This window comes from Crinia signifera, chromosome 3, assembly GCF_055691185.1.
Source record: "Crinia signifera chromosome 3, ASM5569118v1, whole genome shotgun sequence".
Classification (NCBI taxonomy): domain Eukaryota; kingdom Metazoa; phylum Chordata; class Amphibia; order Anura; family Myobatrachidae; genus Crinia; species Crinia signifera.
In genome coordinates this window covers 335,166,020-335,191,588 of record NC_139219.1, presented here as the reverse complement: position 1 = coordinate 335,191,588, position 25,569 = coordinate 335,166,020, and the positions used below count along the sequence as shown (strand labels likewise).

At 41.9% G+C, this 25,569-nt stretch overlaps 63 non-coding genes across 63 annotated transcripts; all 63 read right to left on the bottom strand.

Annotated features, from left to right (window-relative positions):
• Window positions 1–273: 273 nt before the first annotated feature.
• On the bottom strand, window positions 274–346 carry TRNAV-AAC (transfer RNA valine (anticodon AAC)). The gene has a single exon. It is a non-coding gene; the product is annotated as a tRNA-Val (tRNA).
• An 852-nt stretch (window positions 347–1,198) lies between these two features.
• On the bottom strand, window positions 1,199–1,271 carry TRNAV-UAC (transfer RNA valine (anticodon UAC)). Its single transcript has one exon. It is a non-coding gene; the product is annotated as a tRNA-Val (tRNA).
• A 967-nt stretch (window positions 1,272–2,238) lies between these two features.
• Window positions 2,239–2,311, bottom strand: TRNAV-GAC (transfer RNA valine (anticodon GAC)). The gene has a single exon. It is a non-coding gene; the product is annotated as a tRNA-Val (tRNA).
• Window positions 2,312–2,401: 90 nt separating this feature from the next.
• TRNAV-AAC (transfer RNA valine (anticodon AAC)) lies at window positions 2,402–2,474 on the bottom strand. Its single transcript has one exon. It is a non-coding gene; the product is annotated as a tRNA-Val (tRNA).
• A 90-nt stretch (window positions 2,475–2,564) lies between these two features.
• On the bottom strand, window positions 2,565–2,637 carry TRNAV-CAC (transfer RNA valine (anticodon CAC)). The gene has a single exon. It is a non-coding gene; the product is annotated as a tRNA-Val (tRNA).
• Window positions 2,638–2,727: 90 nt separating this feature from the next.
• On the bottom strand, window positions 2,728–2,800 carry TRNAV-UAC (transfer RNA valine (anticodon UAC)). The gene has a single exon. It is a non-coding gene; the product is annotated as a tRNA-Val (tRNA).
• A 90-nt stretch (window positions 2,801–2,890) lies between these two features.
• TRNAV-CAC (transfer RNA valine (anticodon CAC)) lies at window positions 2,891–2,963 on the bottom strand. Its single transcript has one exon. It is a non-coding gene; the product is annotated as a tRNA-Val (tRNA).
• Window positions 2,964–3,049: 86 nt separating this feature from the next.
• TRNAV-UAC (transfer RNA valine (anticodon UAC)) lies at window positions 3,050–3,122 on the bottom strand. The gene has a single exon. It is a non-coding gene; the product is annotated as a tRNA-Val (tRNA).
• A 364-nt stretch (window positions 3,123–3,486) lies between these two features.
• On the bottom strand, window positions 3,487–3,559 carry TRNAV-UAC (transfer RNA valine (anticodon UAC)). Its single transcript has one exon. It is a non-coding gene; the product is annotated as a tRNA-Val (tRNA).
• Window positions 3,560–3,923: 364 nt separating this feature from the next.
• On the bottom strand, window positions 3,924–3,996 carry TRNAV-UAC (transfer RNA valine (anticodon UAC)). Its single transcript has one exon. It is a non-coding gene; the product is annotated as a tRNA-Val (tRNA).
• Window positions 3,997–4,086: 90 nt separating this feature from the next.
• On the bottom strand, window positions 4,087–4,159 carry TRNAV-CAC (transfer RNA valine (anticodon CAC)). The gene has a single exon. It is a non-coding gene; the product is annotated as a tRNA-Val (tRNA).
• A 90-nt stretch (window positions 4,160–4,249) lies between these two features.
• On the bottom strand, window positions 4,250–4,322 carry TRNAV-AAC (transfer RNA valine (anticodon AAC)). Its single transcript has one exon. It is a non-coding gene; the product is annotated as a tRNA-Val (tRNA).
• Window positions 4,323–4,849: 527 nt separating this feature from the next.
• TRNAV-AAC (transfer RNA valine (anticodon AAC)) lies at window positions 4,850–4,922 on the bottom strand. The gene has a single exon. It is a non-coding gene; the product is annotated as a tRNA-Val (tRNA).
• Window positions 4,923–5,123: 201 nt separating this feature from the next.
• On the bottom strand, window positions 5,124–5,196 carry TRNAV-CAC (transfer RNA valine (anticodon CAC)). Its single transcript has one exon. It is a non-coding gene; the product is annotated as a tRNA-Val (tRNA).
• Window positions 5,197–6,048: 852 nt separating this feature from the next.
• On the bottom strand, window positions 6,049–6,121 carry TRNAV-UAC (transfer RNA valine (anticodon UAC)). Its single transcript has one exon. It is a non-coding gene; the product is annotated as a tRNA-Val (tRNA).
• A 350-nt stretch (window positions 6,122–6,471) lies between these two features.
• On the bottom strand, window positions 6,472–6,544 carry TRNAV-GAC (transfer RNA valine (anticodon GAC)). Its single transcript has one exon. It is a non-coding gene; the product is annotated as a tRNA-Val (tRNA).
• A 475-nt stretch (window positions 6,545–7,019) lies between these two features.
• TRNAV-UAC (transfer RNA valine (anticodon UAC)) lies at window positions 7,020–7,092 on the bottom strand. The gene has a single exon. It is a non-coding gene; the product is annotated as a tRNA-Val (tRNA).
• A 364-nt stretch (window positions 7,093–7,456) lies between these two features.
• TRNAV-UAC (transfer RNA valine (anticodon UAC)) lies at window positions 7,457–7,529 on the bottom strand. Its single transcript has one exon. It is a non-coding gene; the product is annotated as a tRNA-Val (tRNA).
• Window positions 7,530–7,619: 90 nt separating this feature from the next.
• TRNAV-UAC (transfer RNA valine (anticodon UAC)) lies at window positions 7,620–7,692 on the bottom strand. The gene has a single exon. It is a non-coding gene; the product is annotated as a tRNA-Val (tRNA).
• Window positions 7,693–7,782: 90 nt separating this feature from the next.
• TRNAV-CAC (transfer RNA valine (anticodon CAC)) lies at window positions 7,783–7,855 on the bottom strand. The gene has a single exon. It is a non-coding gene; the product is annotated as a tRNA-Val (tRNA).
• Window positions 7,856–8,545: 690 nt separating this feature from the next.
• Window positions 8,546–8,618, bottom strand: TRNAV-AAC (transfer RNA valine (anticodon AAC)). The gene has a single exon. It is a non-coding gene; the product is annotated as a tRNA-Val (tRNA).
• Window positions 8,619–8,819: 201 nt separating this feature from the next.
• TRNAV-CAC (transfer RNA valine (anticodon CAC)) lies at window positions 8,820–8,892 on the bottom strand. Its single transcript has one exon. It is a non-coding gene; the product is annotated as a tRNA-Val (tRNA).
• An 852-nt stretch (window positions 8,893–9,744) lies between these two features.
• Window positions 9,745–9,817, bottom strand: TRNAV-UAC (transfer RNA valine (anticodon UAC)). Its single transcript has one exon. It is a non-coding gene; the product is annotated as a tRNA-Val (tRNA).
• Window positions 9,818–10,167: 350 nt separating this feature from the next.
• TRNAV-GAC (transfer RNA valine (anticodon GAC)) lies at window positions 10,168–10,240 on the bottom strand. Its single transcript has one exon. It is a non-coding gene; the product is annotated as a tRNA-Val (tRNA).
• Window positions 10,241–11,449: 1,209 nt separating this feature from the next.
• On the bottom strand, window positions 11,450–11,522 carry TRNAV-UAC (transfer RNA valine (anticodon UAC)). Its single transcript has one exon. It is a non-coding gene; the product is annotated as a tRNA-Val (tRNA).
• A 90-nt stretch (window positions 11,523–11,612) lies between these two features.
• Window positions 11,613–11,685, bottom strand: TRNAV-CAC (transfer RNA valine (anticodon CAC)). The gene has a single exon. It is a non-coding gene; the product is annotated as a tRNA-Val (tRNA).
• A 90-nt stretch (window positions 11,686–11,775) lies between these two features.
• On the bottom strand, window positions 11,776–11,848 carry TRNAV-UAC (transfer RNA valine (anticodon UAC)). Its single transcript has one exon. It is a non-coding gene; the product is annotated as a tRNA-Val (tRNA).
• Window positions 11,849–12,101: 253 nt separating this feature from the next.
• TRNAV-AAC (transfer RNA valine (anticodon AAC)) lies at window positions 12,102–12,174 on the bottom strand. The gene has a single exon. It is a non-coding gene; the product is annotated as a tRNA-Val (tRNA).
• A 90-nt stretch (window positions 12,175–12,264) lies between these two features.
• TRNAV-CAC (transfer RNA valine (anticodon CAC)) lies at window positions 12,265–12,337 on the bottom strand. Its single transcript has one exon. It is a non-coding gene; the product is annotated as a tRNA-Val (tRNA).
• A 90-nt stretch (window positions 12,338–12,427) lies between these two features.
• TRNAV-UAC (transfer RNA valine (anticodon UAC)) lies at window positions 12,428–12,500 on the bottom strand. The gene has a single exon. It is a non-coding gene; the product is annotated as a tRNA-Val (tRNA).
• Window positions 12,501–12,590: 90 nt separating this feature from the next.
• On the bottom strand, window positions 12,591–12,663 carry TRNAV-CAC (transfer RNA valine (anticodon CAC)). Its single transcript has one exon. It is a non-coding gene; the product is annotated as a tRNA-Val (tRNA).
• Window positions 12,664–12,749: 86 nt separating this feature from the next.
• Window positions 12,750–12,822, bottom strand: TRNAV-UAC (transfer RNA valine (anticodon UAC)). Its single transcript has one exon. It is a non-coding gene; the product is annotated as a tRNA-Val (tRNA).
• Window positions 12,823–12,912: 90 nt separating this feature from the next.
• TRNAV-UAC (transfer RNA valine (anticodon UAC)) lies at window positions 12,913–12,985 on the bottom strand. The gene has a single exon. It is a non-coding gene; the product is annotated as a tRNA-Val (tRNA).
• Window positions 12,986–14,101: 1,116 nt separating this feature from the next.
• On the bottom strand, window positions 14,102–14,174 carry TRNAV-AAC (transfer RNA valine (anticodon AAC)). The gene has a single exon. It is a non-coding gene; the product is annotated as a tRNA-Val (tRNA).
• A 904-nt stretch (window positions 14,175–15,078) lies between these two features.
• Window positions 15,079–15,151, bottom strand: TRNAV-CAC (transfer RNA valine (anticodon CAC)). The gene has a single exon. It is a non-coding gene; the product is annotated as a tRNA-Val (tRNA).
• A 364-nt stretch (window positions 15,152–15,515) lies between these two features.
• TRNAV-CAC (transfer RNA valine (anticodon CAC)) lies at window positions 15,516–15,588 on the bottom strand. Its single transcript has one exon. It is a non-coding gene; the product is annotated as a tRNA-Val (tRNA).
• Window positions 15,589–15,678: 90 nt separating this feature from the next.
• Window positions 15,679–15,751, bottom strand: TRNAV-UAC (transfer RNA valine (anticodon UAC)). Its single transcript has one exon. It is a non-coding gene; the product is annotated as a tRNA-Val (tRNA).
• Window positions 15,752–16,278: 527 nt separating this feature from the next.
• On the bottom strand, window positions 16,279–16,351 carry TRNAV-AAC (transfer RNA valine (anticodon AAC)). Its single transcript has one exon. It is a non-coding gene; the product is annotated as a tRNA-Val (tRNA).
• A 90-nt stretch (window positions 16,352–16,441) lies between these two features.
• On the bottom strand, window positions 16,442–16,514 carry TRNAV-UAC (transfer RNA valine (anticodon UAC)). Its single transcript has one exon. It is a non-coding gene; the product is annotated as a tRNA-Val (tRNA).
• Window positions 16,515–17,204: 690 nt separating this feature from the next.
• Window positions 17,205–17,277, bottom strand: TRNAV-AAC (transfer RNA valine (anticodon AAC)). The gene has a single exon. It is a non-coding gene; the product is annotated as a tRNA-Val (tRNA).
• Window positions 17,278–17,693: 416 nt separating this feature from the next.
• On the bottom strand, window positions 17,694–17,766 carry TRNAV-CAC (transfer RNA valine (anticodon CAC)). Its single transcript has one exon. It is a non-coding gene; the product is annotated as a tRNA-Val (tRNA).
• A 252-nt stretch (window positions 17,767–18,018) lies between these two features.
• TRNAV-AAC (transfer RNA valine (anticodon AAC)) lies at window positions 18,019–18,091 on the bottom strand. The gene has a single exon. It is a non-coding gene; the product is annotated as a tRNA-Val (tRNA).
• A 90-nt stretch (window positions 18,092–18,181) lies between these two features.
• TRNAV-CAC (transfer RNA valine (anticodon CAC)) lies at window positions 18,182–18,254 on the bottom strand. The gene has a single exon. It is a non-coding gene; the product is annotated as a tRNA-Val (tRNA).
• A 363-nt stretch (window positions 18,255–18,617) lies between these two features.
• On the bottom strand, window positions 18,618–18,690 carry TRNAV-CAC (transfer RNA valine (anticodon CAC)). Its single transcript has one exon. It is a non-coding gene; the product is annotated as a tRNA-Val (tRNA).
• Window positions 18,691–18,780: 90 nt separating this feature from the next.
• Window positions 18,781–18,853, bottom strand: TRNAV-UAC (transfer RNA valine (anticodon UAC)). Its single transcript has one exon. It is a non-coding gene; the product is annotated as a tRNA-Val (tRNA).
• Window positions 18,854–19,380: 527 nt separating this feature from the next.
• On the bottom strand, window positions 19,381–19,453 carry TRNAV-AAC (transfer RNA valine (anticodon AAC)). Its single transcript has one exon. It is a non-coding gene; the product is annotated as a tRNA-Val (tRNA).
• Window positions 19,454–19,706: 253 nt separating this feature from the next.
• TRNAV-AAC (transfer RNA valine (anticodon AAC)) lies at window positions 19,707–19,779 on the bottom strand. Its single transcript has one exon. It is a non-coding gene; the product is annotated as a tRNA-Val (tRNA).
• Window positions 19,780–20,031: 252 nt separating this feature from the next.
• Window positions 20,032–20,104, bottom strand: TRNAV-AAC (transfer RNA valine (anticodon AAC)). Its single transcript has one exon. It is a non-coding gene; the product is annotated as a tRNA-Val (tRNA).
• Window positions 20,105–20,357: 253 nt separating this feature from the next.
• TRNAV-AAC (transfer RNA valine (anticodon AAC)) lies at window positions 20,358–20,430 on the bottom strand. The gene has a single exon. It is a non-coding gene; the product is annotated as a tRNA-Val (tRNA).
• Window positions 20,431–21,179: 749 nt separating this feature from the next.
• On the bottom strand, window positions 21,180–21,252 carry TRNAV-CAC (transfer RNA valine (anticodon CAC)). The gene has a single exon. It is a non-coding gene; the product is annotated as a tRNA-Val (tRNA).
• Window positions 21,253–21,342: 90 nt separating this feature from the next.
• On the bottom strand, window positions 21,343–21,415 carry TRNAV-UAC (transfer RNA valine (anticodon UAC)). Its single transcript has one exon. It is a non-coding gene; the product is annotated as a tRNA-Val (tRNA).
• Window positions 21,416–21,505: 90 nt separating this feature from the next.
• Window positions 21,506–21,578, bottom strand: TRNAV-CAC (transfer RNA valine (anticodon CAC)). The gene has a single exon. It is a non-coding gene; the product is annotated as a tRNA-Val (tRNA).
• Window positions 21,579–22,267: 689 nt separating this feature from the next.
• TRNAV-CAC (transfer RNA valine (anticodon CAC)) lies at window positions 22,268–22,340 on the bottom strand. The gene has a single exon. It is a non-coding gene; the product is annotated as a tRNA-Val (tRNA).
• Window positions 22,341–22,430: 90 nt separating this feature from the next.
• On the bottom strand, window positions 22,431–22,503 carry TRNAV-AAC (transfer RNA valine (anticodon AAC)). The gene has a single exon. It is a non-coding gene; the product is annotated as a tRNA-Val (tRNA).
• A 90-nt stretch (window positions 22,504–22,593) lies between these two features.
• On the bottom strand, window positions 22,594–22,666 carry TRNAV-UAC (transfer RNA valine (anticodon UAC)). Its single transcript has one exon. It is a non-coding gene; the product is annotated as a tRNA-Val (tRNA).
• Window positions 22,667–22,756: 90 nt separating this feature from the next.
• Window positions 22,757–22,829, bottom strand: TRNAV-CAC (transfer RNA valine (anticodon CAC)). Its single transcript has one exon. It is a non-coding gene; the product is annotated as a tRNA-Val (tRNA).
• Window positions 22,830–23,082: 253 nt separating this feature from the next.
• On the bottom strand, window positions 23,083–23,155 carry TRNAV-AAC (transfer RNA valine (anticodon AAC)). The gene has a single exon. It is a non-coding gene; the product is annotated as a tRNA-Val (tRNA).
• Window positions 23,156–23,843: 688 nt separating this feature from the next.
• Window positions 23,844–23,916, bottom strand: TRNAV-AAC (transfer RNA valine (anticodon AAC)). Its single transcript has one exon. It is a non-coding gene; the product is annotated as a tRNA-Val (tRNA).
• A 201-nt stretch (window positions 23,917–24,117) lies between these two features.
• On the bottom strand, window positions 24,118–24,190 carry TRNAV-AAC (transfer RNA valine (anticodon AAC)). Its single transcript has one exon. It is a non-coding gene; the product is annotated as a tRNA-Val (tRNA).
• A 201-nt stretch (window positions 24,191–24,391) lies between these two features.
• TRNAV-AAC (transfer RNA valine (anticodon AAC)) lies at window positions 24,392–24,464 on the bottom strand. Its single transcript has one exon. It is a non-coding gene; the product is annotated as a tRNA-Val (tRNA).
• Window positions 24,465–24,554: 90 nt separating this feature from the next.
• Window positions 24,555–24,627, bottom strand: TRNAV-UAC (transfer RNA valine (anticodon UAC)). Its single transcript has one exon. It is a non-coding gene; the product is annotated as a tRNA-Val (tRNA).
• A 690-nt stretch (window positions 24,628–25,317) lies between these two features.
• On the bottom strand, window positions 25,318–25,390 carry TRNAV-AAC (transfer RNA valine (anticodon AAC)). Its single transcript has one exon. It is a non-coding gene; the product is annotated as a tRNA-Val (tRNA).
• Window positions 25,391–25,480: 90 nt separating this feature from the next.
• Window positions 25,481–25,553, bottom strand: TRNAV-UAC (transfer RNA valine (anticodon UAC)). The gene has a single exon. It is a non-coding gene; the product is annotated as a tRNA-Val (tRNA).
• Between the last annotated feature and the right edge of the window lie 16 nt (window positions 25,554–25,569).

The window sequence follows — 25,569 nt, the reverse complement described above, 5'->3', positions numbered from 1 at the left end:
AACCACTACACTACAGAAACTTCCCAGAAACTATACTAGACACCAACCAATGTAGGAGTCACTTTCATAAAATAGAGCCATTGAAGAAAAATGCTTAGGTTAAAAAAACTTGTTTTTGCCCAGTTTCGAACTGGGGACCTTTCGCGTGTAAGGCAAACGTGATAACCACTACACTACAGAAACATCTTAGAAACAAAGCCAGACACCATACAATGTAGGAGGCACTTTCTAAAAAAAGAGCCATTGCATGAAAATGCTTAGCTAAAAATCCATTGTTTCTGCCCAGTTTCGAACTGGGGACCTTTCGCGTGTTAGGCGAACGTGATAACCACTACACTACAGAAACTTCTCGGAAACTATACCAGACACCAACCAATGTAGGAGGAACTTTCTAAAAACAGAGTCATTGAAGAAAAATGCTTAGGTTAAAAACACTTGTTTCTGCCCAGTTTCTACCGTCTTAGAAACTAAGCCAGACACCATCCAATGTAGGTGGCACTGTCTAAAAAAAGGGCCATTGCATTAAAATGCTTAGCTAAAAATCCATTGTTTCTGCCCAGTTTCGAAATGGGGACCTTTTGCGTGTGAGGCGAACGTGATAACCACTACACTACAGAGACTTCCCAGAAACTATACTAGACACCAACCAATGTAGGAGTCACTTTCATAAAATAGAGCCATTGAAGAAAAATGCTTAGGTTAAAAAAACTTATTTTTGCCTAGTTTGAACTGGGGACCTTTCGCATGTAAGGCGAACGTGATAACCACTACACTACAGAAACATCTTAGAAACAAAGCCAGACACCATACAATGTAGGAGGCACTTTCTAAAAAAAGAGCCATTGCATGAAAATGCTTAGCTAAAAATCCATTGTTTTTGCCCAGTTTCGAACTGGGGACCTTTCACGTGTAAGGCGAACGTGATAACCACTACACTACAGAAACTTCTCAGAAACTATACAAGACACCAACCAATGTAGGAGTCACTTTCATAAAATAGAACCATTGAAGAAAAATGCTTAGGTTAAAAGCACTTGTTTCGGCCCAGTTTCGAACTGGGGACCTTTCGCGTGTAAGGCGAACGTGATAACCACTACACTACAGAAACTTTCCAGAAATTATACTGGACACCAACCAATGTAGGAGTCACTTTCATAAAATAGAGCCATTGAAGAAAAATGCTTAGGTTAAAAACACTTGTTTCTGCCCAGTTTCGAACTGGGGACCTTTCGCGTGTAAGGCGAACGTGATAACCACTACACTACAGAAACATCTTAGAAATAAAGCAAGACACCATACAATGTAGGAGGCACTTTCTAAAAACAGAGTCATTGAAGAAAAAACACTTGTTTCTGCCCAGTTTCGAACTGGGGACCTTTCGCGTGTTAGGTGAATGTGATAACCACTACACTACAGAAACTTCTCGGAAACTATACCAGACACAAACCAATGTAGGAGGCACTTTCTAAAAACAGAGTCATTGAAGAAAAATGGGTACTTGTGAGTTATCTGGACGCCCGATTTTTTGATTGTATGCCTTAAGTTAAGGCATACAATCAGATACGATGCGATGCGATATCGCATCGCATCGCATCGCATCGCATGCGACCATCGGATGCGATGACCCGATTTTTCCATAGGAATCAATGTTAAAATGATTCCTATGGAAAAAGGGGTCCTTTTCATACCCCTACTATCCAAGTGGGCATGGAGTTGGATATAAACCTGTGGCGAGCGTAGCGAGCCACCGAGCCCGAAGCGTGGCGAGCGAAGCGAGCCCCGCGAGGGGACGGTATTCCGTGTCCCCTCGCGGGGCTCGCTACGCTCGCCACGCTTCGGGCTCGGTGGCTCGCTACGCTCGCCACAGGTTTATATCCAACTCCATGCCCACTTGGATAGTAGGGGTATGAAAAGGACCCCTTTTTCCCATTGAATTCCATGTTAAAATGGACTCAGTCCATTTTAACATTGATTCCTATGGAAAAATCGGGTCATCGCATCGCATCGCATCGCATCGCATCCGATGGTCGCATGCGATGCGATGCGATGTGCCCGATCCGACCCGATTTTGAAATCGGGCGTCCGGATAACTCACAAGTACCGAAAAATGCTTAGGTTAAAAACACTTGTTTCTGCCCAGTTTCTACCGTCTTAGAAACTAAGCCAGACACCATCCAATGTAGCAGGCACTGTCTAAAAAAAGGGCCATTGCATTAAAATGCTTAGCTAAAAATCCATTGTTTCTGCCCAGTTTCGAACTGGGGACCTTTCGCGTGTCAGGCGAACGTGATAACCACTACACTACAGAAACTTCTCGGAAACTATACCAGACACCAACCAATGTAGGAGGCACTTTCTAAAAACAGAGTCATTGAAGAAAAATGCTTAGGTTAAAAACACTTGTTTCTGCCCAGTTTCGAACTGGGGACCTTTCGCGTGTTAGGCGAAAGTGATAACCACTACACTACAGAAACGTCTTAGAAACTAAGCCAGACACCATCCAATGTAGGAGGCACTTTCTAAAAAAAGAGCCATTGCATGAAAATGCTTAGCTAAAAATCCAATGTTTCTGCCCAGTTTCGAACTGGGGACCTTTCGCGTGTGAGGCGAACGTGATAACCACTACACTACAGAAACTTCCCAGAAACTATACTAGACACCAACCAATGTAGGAGTCACTTTCATAAAATAGAGCCATTGAAGAAAATTGCTTAGGTTAAAAAAACTTGTTTCTGCCCAGTTTCGAACTGGGGACCTTTCGCGTGTAAGGCAAACGTGATAACCACTACACTACAGAAACATCTTAGAAACAAAGCCAGACACTATACAATGTAGGAGGCACTTTCTAAAAAAAGAGCCATTGCATGAAAATGCTTAGCTAAAAATCCATTGTTTCTGCCCAGTTTCGAACTGGGGACCTTTCGCGTGTGAGGCGAACGTGATAACCACTACACTACAGAAACTTCTCAGAAACTGTACAAGACACCAACCAATGTAGGAGGCACTAAAAAAAGGGCCATTGCATTAAAATGCTTAGCTAAAAATCCATTGTTTCTGCCCAGTTTCGAACTGAGGACCTTTCGCGTGTAAGGCGAATGTGATAACCACTACACTACAGAAACGTCTTAGAAACTAAGCCAGACACCATCCAATGTAGGAGGCACTTTCTAAAAACAAAGTCATTGAAGAAAAATGCTTAGGTTAAAAACACTTGTTTCTGCCCAGTTTCTACCGTATTAGAAACTAAGCCAGACACCATCCAATGTAGGAGGCACTGTCTAAAAAAAGGGCCATTGCATTAAAATGCTTAGCTAAAAATCCATTGTTTCTGCCCAGTTTCAAACTGGGGACCTTTCGTGTGTTAGGCGAACGTGATAACCACTACACTACAGAAACTTCTCGGAAACTACACCAGACACCAACCAATGTAGGAGGCACTTTCTAAAAACAGAGTCATTGAAGAAAAATGCTTAGGTTAAAAACACTTGTTTCTGCCCAGTTTCGAACTGAGGACCTTTCGCGTGTAAGGCGAACGTGATAACCACTACACTACAGAAACTTCTCGGAAACTATACCAGACACCAACCAATGTAGGAGGCACTTTCTAAAAACAAAGTCATTGAAGAAAAATGCTTAGGTTAAAAACACTTGTTTCTGCCCAGTTTCTACCGTATTAGAAACTAAGCCAGACACCATCCAATGTAGGAGGCACTTTCTAAAAAAAGGGCCATTGCATTAAAATGCTTAGCTAAAAATCCATTGTTTCTGCCCAGTTTCGAACTGGGGACCTTTCGCGTGTTAGGCGAACGTGATAACAACTACACTACAGAAACTTCTCGGAAACTATACCAGACACCAACCAATGTAGGAGGCACTTTCTAAAAACAGAGTCATTGAAGTAAAATGCTTAGGTTAAAAACACTTGTTTCTGCCCAGTTTCGAACTGGGGACCTTTCGCGTGTAAGGCGAAAGTGATAACCACTACACTACAGAAACGTCTTAGAAACTAAGCCAGACACCATCCAATGTAGGAGGCACTTTCTAAAAAAAGAGCCATTGCATGAAAATGCTTAGCTAAAAATCCATTGTTTCTGCCCAGTTTCGAACTGGGGACCTTTCGCGTGTGAGGCGAACGTGATAACCACTACACTACAGAAACTTCTCAGAAACTATACTAGACACCAACCAATGTAGGAGGCACTGTCTAAAAAAAGGGCCATTGCATTAAAATGCTTAGCTAAAAATCCATTGTTTCTGCCCAGTTTCGAACTGGGGACCTTTCGCGTGTTAGGCGAATGTGATAACCACTACACTACAGAAACTTCTCAGAAACTATACAAGACACCAACCAATGTAGGAGTCACTTTCATAAAATAGAGCCATTGAAGAAAAATGCTTAGGTTAAAAACACTTGTTTCTGTCCAGTTTCTACCGTTTTCGAAACTAAGCCAGACACCATCCAATGTAGGAGGCACTTTCTAAAAAAAGAGCCATTGCATGAAAATGCTTAGCTAAAAATCCATTGTTTCTGCCAAGTTTCGAACTGGGGACCTTTCACGTGTGAGGCGAACGTGATAACCACTACACTACAGAAACTTCCCAGAAACTATACTAGACACCAACCAATGTAGGAGTCACTTTCATAAAATAGAGCCATTGAAGAAAAATGCTTAGGTTAAAAAAACTTGTTTTTGCCCAGTTTCGAACTGGGGACCTTTCGCGTGTAAGGCAAACGTGATAACCACTACACTACAGAAACATCTTAGAAACAAAGCCAGACACCATACAATGTAGGAGGCACTTTCTAAAAAAAGAGCCATTGCATGAAAATGCTTAGCTAAAAATCCATTGTTTCTGCCCAGTTTCGAACTGGGGACCTTTCGCGTGTTAGGCGAACGTGATAACCACTACACTACAGAAACTTCTCGGAAACTATACCAGACACCAACCAATGTAGGAGGAACTTTCTAAAAACAGAGTCATTGAAGAAAAATGCTTAGGTTAAAAACACTTGTTTCTGCCCAGTTTCTACCGTCTTAGAAACTAAGCCAGACACCATCCAATGTAGGTGGCACTGTCTAAAAAAAGGGCCATTGCATTAAAATGCTTAGCTAAAAATCCATTGTTTCTGCCCAGTTTCGAACTGGGGACCTTTCGCGTGTGAGGCGAACGTGATAACCACTACACTACAGAAACTTCTCGGCAACTATACCAAACACCAACCAATGTAGGAGGCACTTTCTAAAAACAGAGTAATTGAAGAAAAATGCTTGGGTTAAAAACACTTGTTTCTGCCCAGTTTCTACCGTTTTCGAAACTAAGCCAGACAACATCCAATGTAGGAGGCACTTTCTAAAAAAAGAGCCATTGCATGAAAATGCTTAGCTAAAAATCGATGGTTTCTGCCCAGTTTCGAACTGGGGACCTTTTGCGTGTGAGGCGAACGTGATAACCACTACACTACAGAAACTTCCCAGAAACTATACTAGACACCAACCAATGTACGAGTCACTTTCATAAAATAGAGCCATTGAAGAAAAATGCTTAGGTTAAAAAAACTTATTTTTGCCTAGTTTGAACTGGGGACCTTTCGCATGTAAGGCGAACGTGATAACCACTACACTACAGAAACATCTTAGAAACAAAGCCAGACACCATACAATGTAGGAGGCACTTTCTAAAAAAAGAGCCATTGCATGAAAATGCTTAGCTAAAAATCCATTGTTTTTGCCCAGTTTCGAACTGGGGACCTTTCACGTGTAAGGCGAACGTGATAACCACTACACTACAGAAACTTCTCAGAAACTATACAAGACACCAACCAATGTAGGAGTCACTTTCATAAAATAGAACCATTGAAGAAAAATGCTTAGGTTAAAAGCACTTGTTTCGGCCCAGTTTCGAACTGGGGACCTTTCGCGTGTAAGGCGAACGTGATAACCACTACACTACAGAAACTTTCCAGAAATTATACTGGACACCAACCAATGTAGGAGTCACTTTCATAAAATAGAGCCATTGAAGAAAAATGCTTAGGTTAAAAACACTTGTTTCTGCCCAGTTTCGAACTGGGGACCTTTCGCGTGTAAGGCGAACGTGATAACCACTACACTACAGAAACATCTTAGAAATAAAGCAAGACACCATACAATGTAGGAGGCACTTTCTAAAAACAGAGTCATTGAAGAAAAAACACTTGTTTCTGCCCAGTTTCGAACTGGGGACCTTTCGCGTGTTAGGTGAATGTGATAACCACTACACTACAGAAACTTCTCGGAAACTATACCAGACACAAACCAATGTAGGAGGCACTTTCTAAAAACAGAGTCATTGAAGAAAAATGCTTAGGTTAAAAACACTTGTTTCTGCCCAGTTTCTACCGTCTTAGAAACTAAGCCAGACACCATCCAATGTAGCAGGCACTGTCTAAAAAAAGGGCCATTGCATTAAAATGCTTAGCTAAAAATCCATTGTTTCTGCCCAGTTTCGAACTGGGGAACTTTCGCGTGTCAGGCGAACGTGATAACCACTACACTACAGAAACTTCTCGGAAACTATACCAGACACCAACCAATGTAGGAGGCACTTTCTAAAAACAGAGTCATTGAAGAAAAATGCTTAGGTTAAAAACACTTGTTTCTGCCCAGTTTCTACCGTCTTAGAAACTAAGCCAGACACCATCCAATGTAGGAGGCACTGTCTAAAAAAAGGGCCATTGCATTAAAATGCTTAGCTAAAAATCCATTGTTTCTGCCCAGTTTCGAACTGTGGACCTTTCGCGTATTAGGCGAACGTGATAACCACTACACTACAGAAACTTCTCGGAAACTATACCAGACACAAACCAATGTAGGAGGCACTTTCTAAAAACAGAGTCATTGAAGAAAAATGCTTAGGTTAAAAACACTTGTTTCTGCCCAGTTTCTACCGTCTTAGAAACTAAGCCAGACACCATCCAATGTAGGTGGCACTGTCTAAAAAAAGGGCCATTGCATTAAAATGCTTAGCTAAAAATCCATTGTTTCTGCCCAGTTTCGAACTGGGGACCTTTCGCGTGTAAGGCGAACGTGATAACCACTACACTACAGAAACTTCTCGGAAACTATACCAGACACCAACCAATGTAGGAGGCACTTTCTAAAAACAAAGTCATTGAAGAAAAATGCTTAGGTTAAAAACACTTGTTTCTGCCCAGTTTCTACCGTATTAGAAACTAAGCCAGACACCATCCAATGTAGGAGGCACTTTCTAAAAAAAGGGCCATTGCATTAAAATGCTTAGCTAAAAATCCATTGTTTCTGCCCAGTTTCGAACTGGGGACCTTTCGCGTGTTAGGCGAACGTGATAACAACTACACTACAGAAACTTCTCGGAAACTATACCAGACACCAACCAATGTAGGAGGCACTTTCTAAAAACAGAGTCATTGAAGTAAAATGCTTAGGTTAAAAACACTTGTTTCTGCCCAGTTTCGAACTGGGGACCTTTCGCGTGTAAGGCGAAAGTGATAACCACTACACTACAGAAACGTCTTAGAAACTAAGCCAGACACCATCCAATGTATGAGGCACTTTCTAAAAAAAGAGCCATTGCATGAAAATGCTTAGCTAAAAATCCATTGTTTCTGCCCAGTTTCGAACTGGGGACCTTTCGCGTGTAAGGCGAACGTGATAACCACTACACTACAGAAACATCTTAGAAACAAAGCCAGACACCATCCAATGTAGGAGGCACTTTCTAAAAAAAGAGCCATTGCATGAAAATGCTTAGCTAAAAATCCATTGTTTCTGCCCAGTTTCGAACTGGGGACCTTTCGCGTGTGAGGCGAACGTGATAACCACTACACTACAGAAACTTCTCAGAAACTATACTAGACACCAACCAATGTAGGAGGCACTGTCTAAAAAAAGGGCCATTGCATTAAAATGCTTAGCTAAAAATCCATTGTTTCTGCACAGTTTCGAACTGGGGACCTTTCGCGTGTTAGGCGAATGTGATAACCACTACACTACAGAAACTTCTCAGAAACTATACAAGACACCAACCAATGTAGGAGTCACTTTCATAAAATAGAGCCATTGAAGAAAAATGCTTAGGTTAAAAACACTTGTTTCTGTCCAGTTTCTACCGTTTTCGAAACTAAGCCAGACACCATCCAATGTAGGAGGCACTTTCTAAAAAAAGAGCCATTGCATGAAAATGCTTAGCTAAAAATCCATTGTTTCTGCCAAGTTTCGAACTGGGGACCTTTCACGTGTGAGGCGAACGTGATAACCACTACACTACAGAAACTTCCCAGAAACTATACTAGACACCAACCAATGTAGGAGTCACTTTCATAAAATAGAGCCATTGAAGAAAAATGCTTAGGTTAAAAAAACTTGTTTTTGCCCAGTTTCGAACTGGGGACCTTTCGCGTGTAAGGCAAACGTGATAACCACTACACTACAGAAACATCTTAGAAACAAAGCCAGACACCATACAATGTAGGAGGCACTTTCTAAAAAAAGAGCCATTGCATGAAAATGCTTAGCTAAAAATCCATTGTTTCTGCCCAGTTTCGAACTGGGGACCTTTCGCGTGTTAGGCGAACGTGATAACCACTACACTACAGAAACTTCTCGGAAACTATACCAGACACCAACCAATGTAGGAGGAACTTTCTAAAAACAGAGTCATTGAAGAAAAATGCTTAGGTTAAAAACACTTGTTTCTGCCCAGTTTCTACCGTCTTAGAAACTAAGCCAGACACCATCCAATGTAGGTGGCACTGTCTAAAAAAAGGGCCATTGCATTAAAATGCTTAGCTAAAAATCCATTGTTTCTGCCCAGTTTCGAACTGGGGACCTTTCGCGTGTGAGGCGAACGTGATAACCACTACACTACAGAAACTTCTCGGCAACTATACCAAACACCAACCAATGTAGGAGGCACTTTCTAAAAACAGAGTAATTGAAGAAAAATGCTTGGGTTAAAAACACTTGTTTCTGCCCAGTTTCTACCGTTTTCGAAACTAAGCCAGACAACATCCAATGTAGGAGGCACTTTCTAAAAAAAGAGCCATTGCATGAAAATGCTTAGCTAAAAATCCATGGTTTCTGCCCAGTTTCGAACTGGGGACCTTTTGCGTGTGAGGCGAACGTGATAACCACTACACTACAGAGACTTCCCAGAAACTATACTAGACACCAACCAATGTAGGAGTCACTTTCATAAAATAGAGCCATTGAAGAAAAATGCTTAGGTTAAAAAAACTTATTTTTGCCTAGTTTGAACTGGGGACCTTTCGCATGTAAGGCGAACGTGATAACCACTACACTACAGAAACATCTTAGAAACAAAGCCAGACACCATACAATGTAGGAGGCACTTTCTAAAAAAAGAGCCATTGCATGAAAATGCTTAGCTAAAAATCCATTGTTTTTGCCCAGTTTCGAACTGGGGACCTTTCACGTGTAAGGCGAACGTGATAACCACTACACTACAGAAACTTCTCAGAAACTATACAAGACACCAACCAATGTAGGAGTCACTTTCATAAAATAGAACCATTGAAGAAAAATGCTTAGGTTAAAAGCACTTGTTTCGGCCCAGTTTCGAACTGGGGACCTTTCGCGTGTAAGGCGAACGTGATAACCACTACACTACAGAAACTTTCCAGAAATTATACTGGACACCAACCAATGTAGGAGTCACTTTCATAAAATAGAGCCATTGAAGAAAAATGCTTAGGTTAAAAACACTTGTTTCTGCCCAGTTTCGAACTGGGGACCTTTCGCGTGTAAGGCGAACGTGATAACCACTACACTACAGAAACATCTTAGAAATAAAGCAAGACACCATACAATGTAGGAGGCACTTTCTAAAAACAGAGTCATTGAAGAAAAAACACTTGTTTCTGCCCAGTTTCGAACTGGGGACCTTTCGCGTGTTAGGTGAATGTGATAACCACTACACTACAGAAACTTCTCGGAAACTATACCAGACACAAACCAATGTAGGAGGCACTTTCTAAAAACAGAGTCATTGAAGAAAAATGCTTAGGTTAAAAACACTTGTTTCTGCCCAGTTTCTACCGTCTTAGAAACTAAGCCAGACACCATCCAATGTAGCAGGCACTGTCTAAAAAAAGGGCCATTGCATTAAAATGCTTAGCTAAAAATCCATTGTTTCTGCCCAGTTTCGAACTGGGGACCTTTCGCGTGTCAGGCGAACGTGATAACCACTACACTACAGAAACTTCTCGGAAACTATACCAGACACCAACCAATGTAGGAGGCACTTTCTAAAAACAGAGTCATTGAAGAAAAATGCTTAGGTTAAAAACACTTGTTTCTGCCCAGTTTCTACCGTCTTAGAAACTAAGCCAGACACCATCCAATGTAGGAGGCACTGTCTAAAAAAAGGGCCATTGCATTAAAATGCTTAGCTAAAAATCCATTGTTTCTGCCCAGTTTCGAACTGTGGACCTTTCGCGTATTAGGCGAACGTGATAACCACTACACTACAGAAACTTCTCGGAAACTATACCAGACACAAACCAATGTAGGAGGCACTTTCTAAAAACAGAGTAATTGAAGAAAAATGCTTGGGTTAAAAACACTTGTTTCTGCCCAGTTTCTACCGTTTTCGAAACTAAGCCAGACAACATCCAATGTAGGAGGCACTTTCTAAAAAAAGAGCCATTGCATGAAAATGCTTAGCTAAAAATCCATTGTTTCTGCCCAGTTTCGAACTGGGGACCTTTCGCGTGTTAGGTGAATGGGATAACCACTACACTACAGAAACTTCCCGGAAACTATACCAGACACCAACCAATGTAGGAGGCACTTTCTAAAAACAGAGTCATTGAAGTAAAATGCTTAGGTTAAAAACACTTGTTTCTGCCCAGTTTCGAACTGGGGACCTTTCGCCTGTAAGGCGAAAGTGATAACCACTACACTACAGAAACGTCTTAGAAACTAAGCCAGACACCATCCAATGTACAGATGGAGCTGGCCTTATTATTGCTGGCGGAGCGCCAGGACCGTGTCCCTGGCGATCCGCCAGCAATCTGGCGCTCTGGCTGAATGAGACGCTCGTGCGTCTCCCACGCACGAGCGTCTCAATAGCCGGGCGGCGAGGCGGCGCGGCGGGTGCAGTCCTGCCCGTCTCCAGCTTCAGGGAGACGGGCAGGGCTGCGGAGGGCTGCGGGGGGCTGCGGGGGGGCGGTGTGGACCGGCGGGGACCCGTGGAAGCCGGCGGGGACCCGGGCAAAAGCACCGTCGGAACGGGACGCGCGTGCACCTCGTGCACGCGCGTCCCCTTCCGACATACAGATGGCGAGGGGCGGGGGATGGCGGGTGGCGAGTCCTCCGCCATCCCCAGCAAAGACAAGCCCGGCGCCATCTGTATGAGGCACTTTCTAAAAAAAGAGCCATTGCATGAAAATGCTTAGCTAAAAATCCATTGTTTCTGCCCAGTTTCGAACTGGGGACCTTTCGCGTGTAAGGCGAACGTGATAACCACTACACTACAGAAACATCTTAGAAACAAAGCCAGACACCATACAATGTAGGAGGCACTTTCTAAAAAAAGAGCCATTGCATGAAAATGCTTAGCTAAAAATCCATTGTTTCTGCCCAGTTTCGAACTGGGGACCTTTCGCGTGTGAGGCGAACGTGATAACCACTACACTACAGAAACTTCTCAGAAACTGTACAAGACACCAACCAATGGAGGAGTCACTTTCATAAAATAGAGCCATTGAAGAAAAATGCTTAGGTTAAAAACACTTGTTTCTGCCCAGTTTCGAACTGGGGACCTTTCGCGTGTAAGGCGAACGTGATAACCACTACACTACAGAAACGTCTTAGAAACTACGCCAGACACCATCCAATGTAGGAGGCACTTTCTAAAAAAAGAGCCATTGCATGAAAATGCTTAGCTAAAAATCCATTGTTTCTGCCCAGTTTCGAACTGATGACCTTTCGCGTGTTAGGTGAATGTGATAACCACTACACTACAGAAACTTCTCGGAAACTATACCAGACACCAACCAATGTAGGAGGCACTTTCTAAAAACAGAGTCATTGAAGAAAAATGCTTAGGTTAAAAACACTTGTTTCTGCCCAGTTTCGAACTGGGGACCTTTCGCGTGTTAGGCGAAAGTGATAACCACTACACTACAGAAACGTCTTAGAAACTAAGCCAGACACCATCCAATGTAGGAGGCACTTTCTAAAAAAAGAGCCATTGCATGAAAATGCTTAGCTAAAAATCCAATGTTTCTGCCCAGTTTCGAACTGGGGACCTTTCGCGTGTGAGGCGAACGTGATAACCACTACACTACAGAAACTTCCCAGAAACTATACTAGACACCAACCAATGTAGGAGTCACTTTCATAAAATAGAGCCATTGAAGAAAATTGCTTAGGTTAAAAAAACTTGTTTCTGCCCAGTTTCGAACTGGGGACCTTTCGCGTGTAAGGCAAACGTGATAACCACTACACTACAGAAACATCTTAGAAACAAAGCCAGACACTATACAATGTAGGAGGCACTTTCTAAAAAAAGAGCCATTGCATGAAAATGCTTAGCTAAAAATCCATTGTTTCTGCCCAGTTTCGAACTGGGGACCTTTCGCGTGTGAGGCGAACGTGATAACCACTACACTACAGAAACTTCTCAGAAACTGTACAAGACACCAACCAATGTAGGAGGCACTAAAAAAAGGGCCATTGCATTAAAATGCTTAGCTAAAAATCCATTGTTTCTGCCCAGTTTCGAACTGAGGACCTTTCGCGTGTAAGGCGAATGTGATAACCACTACACTACAGAAACGTCTTAGAAACTAAGCCAGACACCATCCAATGTAGGAGGCACTTTCTAAAAAAAGAGCCATTGCATGAAAATGCTTAGCTAAAAACCCATTGTTTCTGCCCAGTTTCGAACTGAGGACCTTTCGCGTGTAAGGCGAACGTGATAACCACTACACTACAGAAACGTCTTAGAAACTACGCCAGACACCATCCAATGTAGGAGGCACTTTCTAAAAAAAGAGCCATTGCATGAAAATGCTTAGCTAAAAATCCATTGTTTCTGCCCAGTTTCGAACTGGGGACCTTTCGCGTGTTAGGTGAATGTGATAACCACTACACTACAGAAACTTCTCGGAAACTATACCAGACACCAACCAATGTAGGAGGCACTTTCTAAAAACAAAGTCATTGAAGAAAAATGCTTAGGTTAAAAACACTTGTTTCTGCCCAGTTTCTACCGTATTAGAAACTAAGCCAGACACCATCCAATGTAGGAGGCACTGTCTAAAAAAAGGGCCATTGCATTAAAATGCTTAGCTAAAAATCCATTGTTTCTGCCCAGTTTCGAACTGGGGACCTTTCGCGTGTTAGGCAAACGTGATAACCACTACACTACAGAAACATCTTAGAAACAAAGCCAGACACGATACAATGTAGAAGGCATTTTCTAAAAAAAGAGCCATTGCATGAAAATGCTTAGCTAAAAATCCATTGTTTCTGCCCAGTTTCGAACTGTGGACCTTTCACGTGTGAGGCGAACGTGATAACCACTACACTACAGAAACTTCTCAGAAACCATACACGACACCAACCAATGTAGGAGTCACTTTCATAAAATAGAGCCATTGAAGAAAAATGATTAGGTTAAAAACACTTGTTTCTGCCCAGTTTCGAACTGGGGACCTTTTGCGTGTAAGGCGTGTAACACTACAGAAACGTCTTAGAAACTACGCCAGACACCATCCAATGTAGGAGGCACTTTCTAAAAAAAGAACCATTGCATGAAAATGCTTAGCTAAAAATCCATTGTTTCTGCCCAGTTTCGAACTGGGGACCTTTCTCGTGTTAGGTGAATGTGATAACCACTACACTACAGAAACTTCTCGGAAACTATACCAGACATAAACCAATGTAGGAGGCACTTACTAAAAACAGAGTCATTGAAGAAAAATGCTTAGGTTAAAAACACTTGTTTCTGCCCAGTTTCTACCGTCTTAGAAACTAAGCCAGACACCATCCAATGTAGGAGGCACTGTCTAAAAAAAGGGCCATTGCATTAAATTGCTTAGCTAAAAATCCATTGTTTCTGCCCAGTTTCGAACTGGGGACCTTTCGCGTGTTAGGCGAACGTGATATCCACTACACTACAGAAACGTCTTAGAAACTACGCCAGACACCATCCAATGTAGGAGGCACTTTCTAAAAAAAGAGCCATTGAATGAAAATGCTTAGCTAAAAATCCATTGTTTCTGCCCAGTTTCGAACTGGGGACCTTTCGCGTGTTAGGTGAATGTGATAACCACTACACTACAGAAACTTCTCAGAAACTATACCAGACACCAACCAATGTAGGAGGCACTTTCTAAAAACATAGTCATTGAAGAAAAATGCTTAGGTTAAAAACACTTGTTTCTGCCCAGTTTCGAACTGGGGACCTTTTGCGTGTAAGGCGAACGTGATAACCAATACACTACAGAAACGTCTTAGAAACTAAGCCAGACACCATCCAATGTAGGAGGCACTTTCTAAAAAAAGAGCCATTGCATGAAAATGCTTAGCTAAAAATCCATTGTTTCTGACCAGTTTCGAACTGGGGACCTTTCGCGTGTGAGGCGAACGTGATAACCACTACACTACAGAAACTTCTCAGAAACTATACTAGACACCAACCAATGTAAGAGGCACTGTCTAAAAAAAGGGCCATTGCATTAAAATGCTTAGCTAAAAATCCATTGTTTCTGCCCAGTTTCGAACTTGGGACCTTTCGCGTGTTAGGCAAACGTGATAACCACTACACTACAGAAACTTCTCGGAAACTATACCAGACACCATCCAATGTAGGAGGCACTGTCTAAAAAAGGGTCCTTGCATTAAAATGCTTAGCTAAAAAACCATTGTTTCTGCCCAGTTTCGAACTGTGGACCTTTCGCGTGTTAGGCGAACGTGATAACCACTACACTACAGAAACTTCTCGGAAACTATACCAGACACCAACCAATGTAGGAGGCACTTTCTAAAAAAAGAGCCATTGCATGAAAATGCTTAGCTAAAAATCCATTGTTTCTGCCCAGTTTCGAACTGGGGACCTTTCGCGTGTGAGGCGAACGTGATAACCACTACACTACAGAAACTTCTCAGAAACTAAATTAGACACCAACCAATGTAGGAGGCACTGTCTAAAAAAAGGGCCATTGCATTAAAATGCTTAGCTAAAAATCCATTGTTTCTGCCCAGTTTCGAACTGGGGACCTTTCTCGTGTTAGGTGAATGTGATAACCACTACACTACAGAAACTTCTCGGAAACTATACCAGACACCAACCAATGTAGGAGGCTATTTCTAAAAACAGAGTCATTGAAGAAAAATGCTTAGGTTAAAAACACTTGTTTCTGCCCAGTTTCTACCGTTTTAGAAACTAAGCCAGACACCATCCAATGTAGGAGGCACTTTCTAAAAAAAGAGCCATTGCATTAAAATGCTTAGCTAAAAATCCGTTGTTTCTGCCCAGTTTCGAACTGGGGACCTTTCGCGTGTGAGACGAACGTGATAACCACTACACTACAGAAACTTCCCAGAAACTATACTAGACACCAACCAATGTAGGAGTCACTTTCATAAAATAGAGCCATTGAAGAAAAATGCTTAGGTTACAAAAACTTGTTTCTGCCCAGTTTCGAACTGGGGACCTTTCGCGTGTAAGGCGAACGTGATAACCACTACACTACAGAAACATCTTAGAAACAAAGCCAGACACGATACAATGTAGGAGGCACTTTCTAAAAAAAGAGCCATTGCATGAAAATGCTTAGCTAAAAATCCATTGTTTCTGCCCAGTTTCGAACTGGGGACGTTTCGCGTGTTAAGCAAACGTGATAACCACTACACTACAGAAACTTCTCGGAAACTATACCAGACACCATCCAATGTAGGAGGCACTGTCTAAAAAAAGGGTCCTTGCATTAAAATGCTTAGCTAAAAATCCATTGTTTCTGCCCAGTTTCGAACTGGGGACCTTTCGCGTGTTAGGCGAACTTGATAACCACTACACTACAGAAACTTCTCGGAAACTATACCAGACACCAACCAATGTAGGAGGCACTTTCTAAAAACAGAGTCATTGAAGAAAAATGCTTAGGTTAAAAACACTTGTTTCTGCCCAGTTTCTACCGTCTTAGAAACTAAGCCAGACACCATCCAATGTAGGAGGCACTGTCTAAAAAAAGGGCCATTGCATTAAAATGCTTTGCTAAAAATCCACTGTTTCTGCCCAGTTTCGAACTGGGGACCTTTCGCGTGTTAGGCGAACGTGATAACCACTACACTACAGAAACTTCTCGGAAACTATACCAGACACCAACCAATGTAGGAGGCACTTTCTAAAAACAAAGTCATTGAAGAAAAATGCTTAGGTTAAAAACACTTGTTTCTGCCCAGTTTCGAACTGAGGACCTTTCGCGTGTAAGGCGAACGTGATAACCACTACACTACAGAAACATCTTAGAAACAAAGCCAGACACGATACAATGTAGAAGGCATTTTCTAAAAAAAGAGCCATTGCATGAAAATGCTTAGCTAAAAATCCATTGTTTCTGCCCAGTTTCGAACTGTGGACCTTTCACGTGTGAGGCGAACGTGATAACCACTACACTACAGAAACTTCTCAGAAACTATACACGACACCAACCAATGTAGGAGTCACTTTCATAAAATAGAGCCATTGAAGAAAAATGATTAGGTTAAAAACACTTGTTTCTGCCCAGTTTCGAACTGGGGACCTTTTGCGTGTAAGGCGAACGTGATAACCACTACACTACAGAAATGTCTTAGAAACTATGCTAGACACCATCCAATGTAGGAGGCACTTTCTAAAAAAAGAGCCATTGCATGAAAATGCTTAGCTAAAAATCCATTGTTTCTGCCCAGTTTCGAACTGGGGACCTTTCTCGTGTTAGGTGAATGTGATAACCACTACACTACAGAAACTTCTCGGAAACTATACCAGACACCAACCAATGTAGGAGGCACTTTCTAAAAACAGAGTCATTGAAGAAAAATGCTTAGGTTAAAAACACTTGTTTCTGCCCAGTTTCTACCGTCTTAGAAACTAAGCCAGACACCATCCAATGTAGGAGGCACTGTCTAAAAAAAGGGCCATTGCATTAAAATGCTTAGCTAAAAATCCATTGTTTCTGCCCAGTTTCGAACTGGGGACCTTTCGCGTGTTAGGCGAACGTGATATCCACTACACTACAGAAACGTCTTAGAAACTACGCCAGACACCATCCAATGTAGGAGGCACTTTCTAAAAAAAGAGCCATTGAATGAAAATGCTTAGCTAAAAATCCATTGTTTCTGCCCAGTTTCGAACTGGGGACCTTTCGCGTGTTAGGTGAATGTGATAACCACTACACTACAGAAACTTCTCGGAAACTATACCAGACACCAACCAATGTAGGAGGCACTTTCTAAAAACAGAGTCATTGAAGAAAAATGCTTAGGTTAAAAACACTTGTTTCTGCCCAGTTTCGAACTGGGGACCTTTCGCGTGTAAGGCGAACGTGATAACCAATACACTACAGAAACGTCTTAGAAACTAAGCCAGACACCATGCAATGTAGGAGGCACTTTCTAAAAAAAGAGCCATTGCATGAAAATGCTTAGCTAAAAATCCATTGTTTCTGCCCAGTTTCGAACTGGGGACCTTTCGCGTGTGAGGCGAACGTGATAACCACTACACTACAGAAACTTCTCAGAAACTATACTAGACACCAACCAATGTAAGAGGCACTGTCTAAAAAAAGGGCCATTGCATTAAAATGCTTAGCTAAAAATCCATTGTTTCTGCCCAGTTTCGAACTTGGGACCTTTCGCGTGTTAGGCAAACGTGATAACCACTACACTACAGAAACTTCTCGGAAACTATACCAGACACCATCCAATGTAGGAGGCACTGTCTAAAAAAGGGACCTTGCATTAAAATGATTAGCTAAAAAACCATTGTTTCTGCCCAGTTTCGAACTGGGGACCTTTCGCGTGTTAGGCGAACGTGATAACCACTACACTACAGAAACTTCTCGGAAACTATATCAGACACCAACCAATGTAGGAGGCACTTTCTAAAAAAAGAGCCATTGCATGAAAATGCTTAGCTAAAAATCCATTGTTTCTGCCCAGTTTCGAACTGGGGACCTTTCGCGTGTGAGGCGAACGTGATAACCACTACACTACAGAAACTTCTCAGAAACTAAATTAGACACCAATCAATGTAGGAGGCACTGTCTAAAAAAAGGGCCATTGCATTAAAATGCTTAGCTAAAAATCCATTGTTTCTGCCCAGTTTCGAACTGGGGACCTTTCTCGTGTTAGGTGAATGTGATAACCACTACACTACAGAAACTTCTCGGAAACTATACCAGACACCAACCAATGTAGGAGGCACTTTCTAAAAACAGAGTCATTGAAGAAAAATGCTTAGGTTAAAAACACTTGTTTCTGCCCAGTTTCTACCGTTTTAGAAACTAAGCCAGACACCATCCAATGTAGGAGGCACTTTCTAAAAAAGAGCCATTGCATTAAAATGCTTAGCTAAAAATCCATTGTTTCTGCCCAGTTTCGAACTGGGGACCTTTCGCGTGTGAGACGAACGTGATAACCACTACACTACAGAAACTTCCCAGAAACTATACTAGACACCAACCAATGTAGGAGTCACTTTCATAAAATAGAGCCATTGAAGAAAAATGCTTAGGTTAAAAAAACTTGTTTCTGCCCAGTTTCGAACTGGGGACCTTTCGCGTGTAAGGCGAACGTGATAACCACTACACTACAGAAACATCTTAGAAACAAAGCCAGACACGATACAATGTAGGAGGCACTTTCTAAAAAAAGAGCCATTGCATGAAAATGCTTAGCTAAAAATCCATTGTTTCTGCCCAGTTTCGAACTGGGGACGTTTCGCGTGTTAGGCAAACGTGATAACCACTACACTACAGAAACTTCTCGGAAACTATACCAGACACCATCCAATGTAGGAGGCACTGTCTAAAAAAAGGGTCCTTGCATTAAAATGCTTAGCTAAAAATCCATTGTTTCTGCCCAGTTTCGAACTGGGGACCTTTCGCGTGTTAGGCGAACTTGATAACCACTACACTACAGAAACTTCTCGGAAACTATACCAGACACCAACCAATGTAGGAGGCACTTTCTAAAAACAGAGTCATTGAAGAAAAATGCTTAGGTTAAAAACACTTGTTTCTGCCCAGTTTCTACCGTCTTAGAAACTAAGCCAGACACCATCCAATGTAGGAGGCACTGTCTAAAAAAAGGGCCATTGCATTAAAATGCTTTGCTAAAAATCCATTGTTTCTGCCCAGTTTCGAACTGGGGACCTTTCGCGTGTTAGGCGAACGTGATAACCACTACACTACAGAAACTTCTCGGAAACTATACCAGACACCAACCAATGTAGGAGTCACTTTCATAAAATAGAGCCATTGAAGAAAAATGATTAGGTTAAAAACACTTGTTTCTGCCCAGTTTCGAACTGGGGACCTTTTGCGTGTAAGGCGAACGTGATAACCACTACACTACAGAAATGTCTTAGAAACTATGCCAGACACCATCCAATGTAGGAGGCACTGTCTAAAAAAAGGGCCATTGCATTAAAATGCTTAGCTAAAAATCCATTGTTTCTGCCCAGTTTCGAACTGGGGACCTTTCGCGTGTTAGGCGAACGTGATATCCACTACACTACAGAAACTTCTCGGAAACTATACAAGACACCAACCAATGTAAGAGGCACTGTCTAAAAAAAGGGCCATTGCATTAAAATGCTTAGCTAAAAATCCATTGTTTCTGCCCAGTTTCGAACTTGGGACCTTTCGCGTGTTAGGCAAACGTGATAACCACTACACTACAGAAACTTCTCGGAAACTATACCAGACACCATCCAATGTAGGAGGCACTGTCTAAAAAAGGGTCCTTGCATTAAAATGCTTAGCTAAAAAACCATTGTTTCTGCCCAGTTTCGAACTGGGGACCTTTCGCGTGTTAGGCGAACGTGATAACCACTACACTACAGAAACTTCTCGGAAACTATACCAGACACCAACCAATGTAGGAGGCACTTTCTAAAAAAAGAGCCATTGCATGAAAATGCTTAGCTAAAAATCCATTTTTTCTGCCCAGTTTCGAACTGGGGACCTTTCGCGTGTGAGGCGAACGTGATAACCACTACACTACAGAAACTTCTCAGAAACTAAATTAGACACCAACCAATGTAGGAGGCACTGTCTAAAAAAAGGGCCATTGCATTAAAATGCTTAGCTAAAAATCCATTGTTTCTGCCCAGTTTCGAACTGGGGACCTTTCGCGTGTTAGGCGAACATGATAACCACTACACTACAGAAACTTCTCGGGAACTATACCAGACACCAACCAATGTAGGAGGCACTTTCTAAAAACAGAGTCATTGAAGAAAAATGCTTAGGTTAAAAACACTTGTTTCTGCCCAGTTTCTACCGTCTTAGAAACTAAGCCAGACACCATCCAACGTAGCAGGCACTGTCTAAAAAAATGGCCATTGCATTAAAATTCTTAGCTAAAAATCCATTGTTTCTGCCCAGTTTCGAACTGGGGACCTTTCGCGTGTTAGGCGACCGTGATAACCACTACACTACAGAAACTTCTCGGAAACTATACCAGACACCAACCAATGTAGGAGGCACTTTCTAAAAACAGAGTCATTGAAGAAAAATGCTTAGGTTAAAAACACTTGTTTCTGCCCAGTTTCTACCGTCTTAGAAACTAAGCCAGACACCATCCAATGTAGGAGGCACTGTCTAAAAAAAGGGCCATTGCATTAAAATGCTTAGCTAAAAATCCATTGTTTCTGCCCAGTTTCAAACTGGGGACCTTTCGCGTGTTAGGCGAACGTGATAACCACTACACTACAGAAACTACTCGGAAACTATACCAGACACCAACCAATGTAGGAGGCACTTTCTAAAAACAGAGTCATTGAAGAAAAATGCTTAGGTTAAAAACACTTGTTTCTGCCCAGTTTCTACCGTTTTAGAAACTAAGCCAGACACCATCCAATGTAGGAGGCACTTTCTAAAAAAAGAGCCATTGCATTAAAATGCTTAGCTAAAAATCCATTGTTTCTGCCCAGTTTCGAACTGGGGACCTTTCGCGTGTGAGGCGAACGTGATAACCACTACACTACAGAAACTTCCCAGAAACTATACTAGACACCAACCAATGTAGGAGTCACTTTCATAAAATAGAGCCATTGAAGAAAAATGCTTAGGTTAAAAAAACTTGTTTCTGCCCAGTTTCGAACTGGGGACCTTTCGCGTGTAAGGCGAACGTGATAACCACTACACTACAGAAACGTCTTAGAAACTACGCCAGACACCATCCAATGTAGGAGGCACTTTCTAAAAAAAGAGCCATTGAATGAAAATGCTTAGCTAAAAATCCATTGTTTCTGCCCAGTTTCGAACTGGGGACCTTTCGCATGTGAGGCGAACGTGATAACCACTACACTACAGAAACTTCTCAGAAACTATACACGACACCAACCAATGTAGGAGTCACTTTCATAAAATAGAGCCATTAATGAAAAATGATTAGGATAAAAACACTTGTTTCTGCCCAGTTTCGAACTGGGGACCTTTTGCGTGTAAGGCGAACGTGATAACCAATACACTACAGAAACGTCTTAGAAACTACGCCAGACACCATCCAATGTAGGAGGCACTTTCTAAAAAAAGAGCCATTGAATGAAAATGCTTAGCTAAAAATCCATTGTTTCTGCCCAGTTTCGAACTGGGGACCTTTCGCGTGTTAGGTGAATGTGATAACCACTACACTACAGAATCTTCTCGGAAACTATACCAGACACCAACCAATGTAGGAGGCACTTTCTAAAAACAGAGTCATTGAAGAAAAATGCTTAGGTTAAAAACACTTGTTTCTGCAAAGTTTCTACCGTCTTAGAAACTAAGCCAGACACCATCCAATGTAGGAGGCACTGTCTAAAAATGGGCCATTGCATTAAAATGCTTAGCTAAAAATCCATTGTTTCTGCCCAGTTTCGAACTGGGGACCTTTCGCGTGTTAGGCGAACGTGATAACCACTACACTAAAGAAACTTCTCGGAAACTATACCAGACATCAACCAATGTAGGAGGCACTTTCTAAAAACAGAGTCATTGAAGAAAAATGCTTAGGTTAAAAACACTTGTTTCTGCCCAGTTTCGAACTGGGGACCTTTCGCGTGTGAGGCGAACGTGATAACCACTACACTACAGAAACTTCTCAGAAACTATACTAGACACCAACCAATGTAAGAGGCACTGTCTAAAAAAAGGGCCATTGCATTAAAATGCTTAGCTAAAAATCCATTGTTTCTGCCCAGTTTCGAACTGGGGACCTCTCGCGTGTTAGGCGAACGTGATAACCACTACACTACAGAAACTTCTCGGAAACTATACCAGACACCAACCAATGTAGGAGGCACTTTCTAAAAACAAAGTCATTGAAGAAAAATGCTTAGGTTAAAAACACTTGTTTCTGCCCAGTTTCGAACTGAGGACCTTTCGCGTGTAAGGCGAACGTGATAACCACTACACTACAGAAACGTCTTAGAAACTACGCCAGACACCATCCAATGTAGGAGGCACTTTCTAAAAAAAGAGCCATTGAATGAAAATGCTTAGCTAAAAATCCATTGTTTCTGCCCAGTTTCGAACTGGGGACCTTTCGCGTGTGAGGCGAACGTGATAACCACTACACTACAGAAACTTCTCAGAAACTATACACGACACCAACCAATGTAGGAGTCACTTTCATAAAATAGAGCCATTGAAGAAAAATGATTAGGATAAAAACACTTGTTTCTGCCCAGTTTCGAACTGGGGACCTTTTGCGTGTAAGGCGAACGTGATAACCACTACACTACAGAAACGTCTTAGAAACTACGCTAGACACCATCCAATGTAGGAGGCACTTTCTAAAAAAAGAGCCATTGAATGAAAATGCTTAGCTAAAAATCCATTGTTTCTGCCCAGTTTCGAACTGGGGACCTTTCGCGTGTTAGGCGAACGTGATAACCACTACACTACAGAAACTTCTCGGAAACTATACCAGACACCAACCAATGTAGGAGGCACTTTCTAAAAACAGAGTCATTGAAGAAAAATGCTTAGGTTAAAAACACTTGTTTCTGCCCAGTTTCTACCGTCTTAGAAACTAAGCCAGACACCATCCAATGTAACAGGCACTGTCTAAAAAAGGGCCATTGCATTAAAATGCTTAGCTAAAAATCCATTGTTTCTGCCCAGTTTCGAACTGGGGACCTTTCGCGTGTTAGGCAAACGTGATAACCACTACACTACAGAAACTTCTCGGAAACTATACCAGACACCATCCAATGTAGGAGGCACTGTCTAAAAAAGGGTCCTTGCATTAAAATGCTTAGCTAAAAAACCATTGTTTCTGCCCAGTTTCGAACTGGGGACCTTTCGCGTGTTAGGCAAACGTGATAACCACTACACTACAGAAACTTCTCGGAAACTATACCAGACACCAACCAATGTAGGAGGCACTTTCTAAAAAAAGAGCCATTGCATGAAAATGCTTAGCTAAAAATCCATTGTTTCTGCCCAGTTTCGAACTGGGGACCTTTCGCGTGTTAGGCAAACGTGATAACCAGTACACTACAGAAACTTCTCGGAAACTATACCAGACACCATCCAATGTAGGAGGCACTGTCTAAAAAAAGGGTCCTTGCATTAAAATGCTTAGCTAAAAATCCATTGTTTCTGCCCAGTTTCGAACTGGGGACCTTTCGCGTGTTAGGCGAACGTGATAACCACTACACTACAGAAACTTCTCGGAAACTATACCAGACACCAACCAATGTAGGAGGCACTTTCTAAAAACAGAGTCATTGAAGAAAAATGCTTAGGTTAAAAACACTTGTTTCTGCCCAGTTTCTACCGTCTTAGAAACTAAGCCAGACACCATCCAATGTAGCAGGCACTGTCTAAAAAAAGGGCCATTGCATTAAAATGCTTAGCTAAAAATCCGTTGTTTCTGCCCAGTTTTGAACTGGGGACCTTTCGCGTGTTAGGCGAACGTGATAACCACTACACTACAGAAACTTCTCGGAAACTATACCAGACACCAACCAATGTAGGAGGCACTTTCTAAAAACAGAGTCATTGAAGAAAAATGCTTAGGTTAAAAACACTTGTTTCTGCCCAGTTTCTACCGTCTTAGAAACTAAGCCAGACACCATCCAATGTAGCAGGCACTGTCTAAAAAAAGGGCCATTGCATTAAAATGCTTAGCTAAAAATCCATTGTTTCTGCCCAGTTTTGAACTGGGGACCTTTCGCGTGTTAGGCGAACGTGATAACCACTACACTACAGAAACTTCTCGGAAACTATACCAGACACCAACCAATGTAGGAGGCACTTTCTAAAAACAAAGTCATTGAAGAAAAATGCTTAGGTTAAAAACACTTGTTTCTGCCCAGTTTCGAACTGAGGACCTTTCGCGTGTAAGGCGAACGTGATAACCACTACACTACAGAAACATCTTAGAAAAAAAGCCAGACACGATACAATGTAGAAGGCATTTTCTAAAAAAAGAGCCATTGCATGAAAATGCTTAGCTAAAAATCCATTGTTTCTGCCCAGTTTCGAACTGTGGACCTTTCACGTGTGAGGCGAACGTGATAACCACTACACTACAGAAACTTCTCAGAAACTATACACGACACCAACCAATGTAGGAGTCACTTTCATAAAATAGAGCCATTGAAGAAAAATGATTAGGTTAAAAACACGTGTTTCTGCCCAGTTTCGAACTGGGGACCTTTTGCGTGTAAGGCGAACGTGATAACCACTACACTACAGAAATGTCTTAAAAACTATGCCAGACACCATCCAATGTAGGAGGCACTTTCTAAAAAAAGAGCCATTGCATGAAAATGCTTAGCTAAAAATCCATAGTTTCTGCCCAGTTTCGAACTGGGGACCTTTCTCGTGTTAGGTGAATGTGATAACCACTACACTACAGAAACTTCTCGGAAACTATACCAGACACCAACCAATGTAGGAGGCACTTTCTAAAAACAGAGTCATTGAAGAAAAATGCTTAGGTTAAAAACACTTGTTTCTGCCCAGTTTCTACCGTCTTAGAAACTAAGCCAGACACCATCCAATGTAGGAGGCACTGTCTAAAAAAAGGGCCATTGCATTAAAATGCTTAGCTAAAAATCCATTGTTTCTGCCCAGTTTCGAACTGGGGACCTTTCGCGTGTTAGGCGAACGTGATATCCACTACACTACAGAAACGTCTTAGAAACTACGCCAGACACTATCCAATGTAGGAGGCACTTTCTAAAAACAGAGTCATTGAAGAAAAATGCTTACGTTAAAAACACTTGTTTCTGCCCAGTTTCGAACTGAGGACCTTTCGCGTGTAAGGCGAACGTGATAACCACTACACTACAGAAACGTCTTAGAAACTAAGC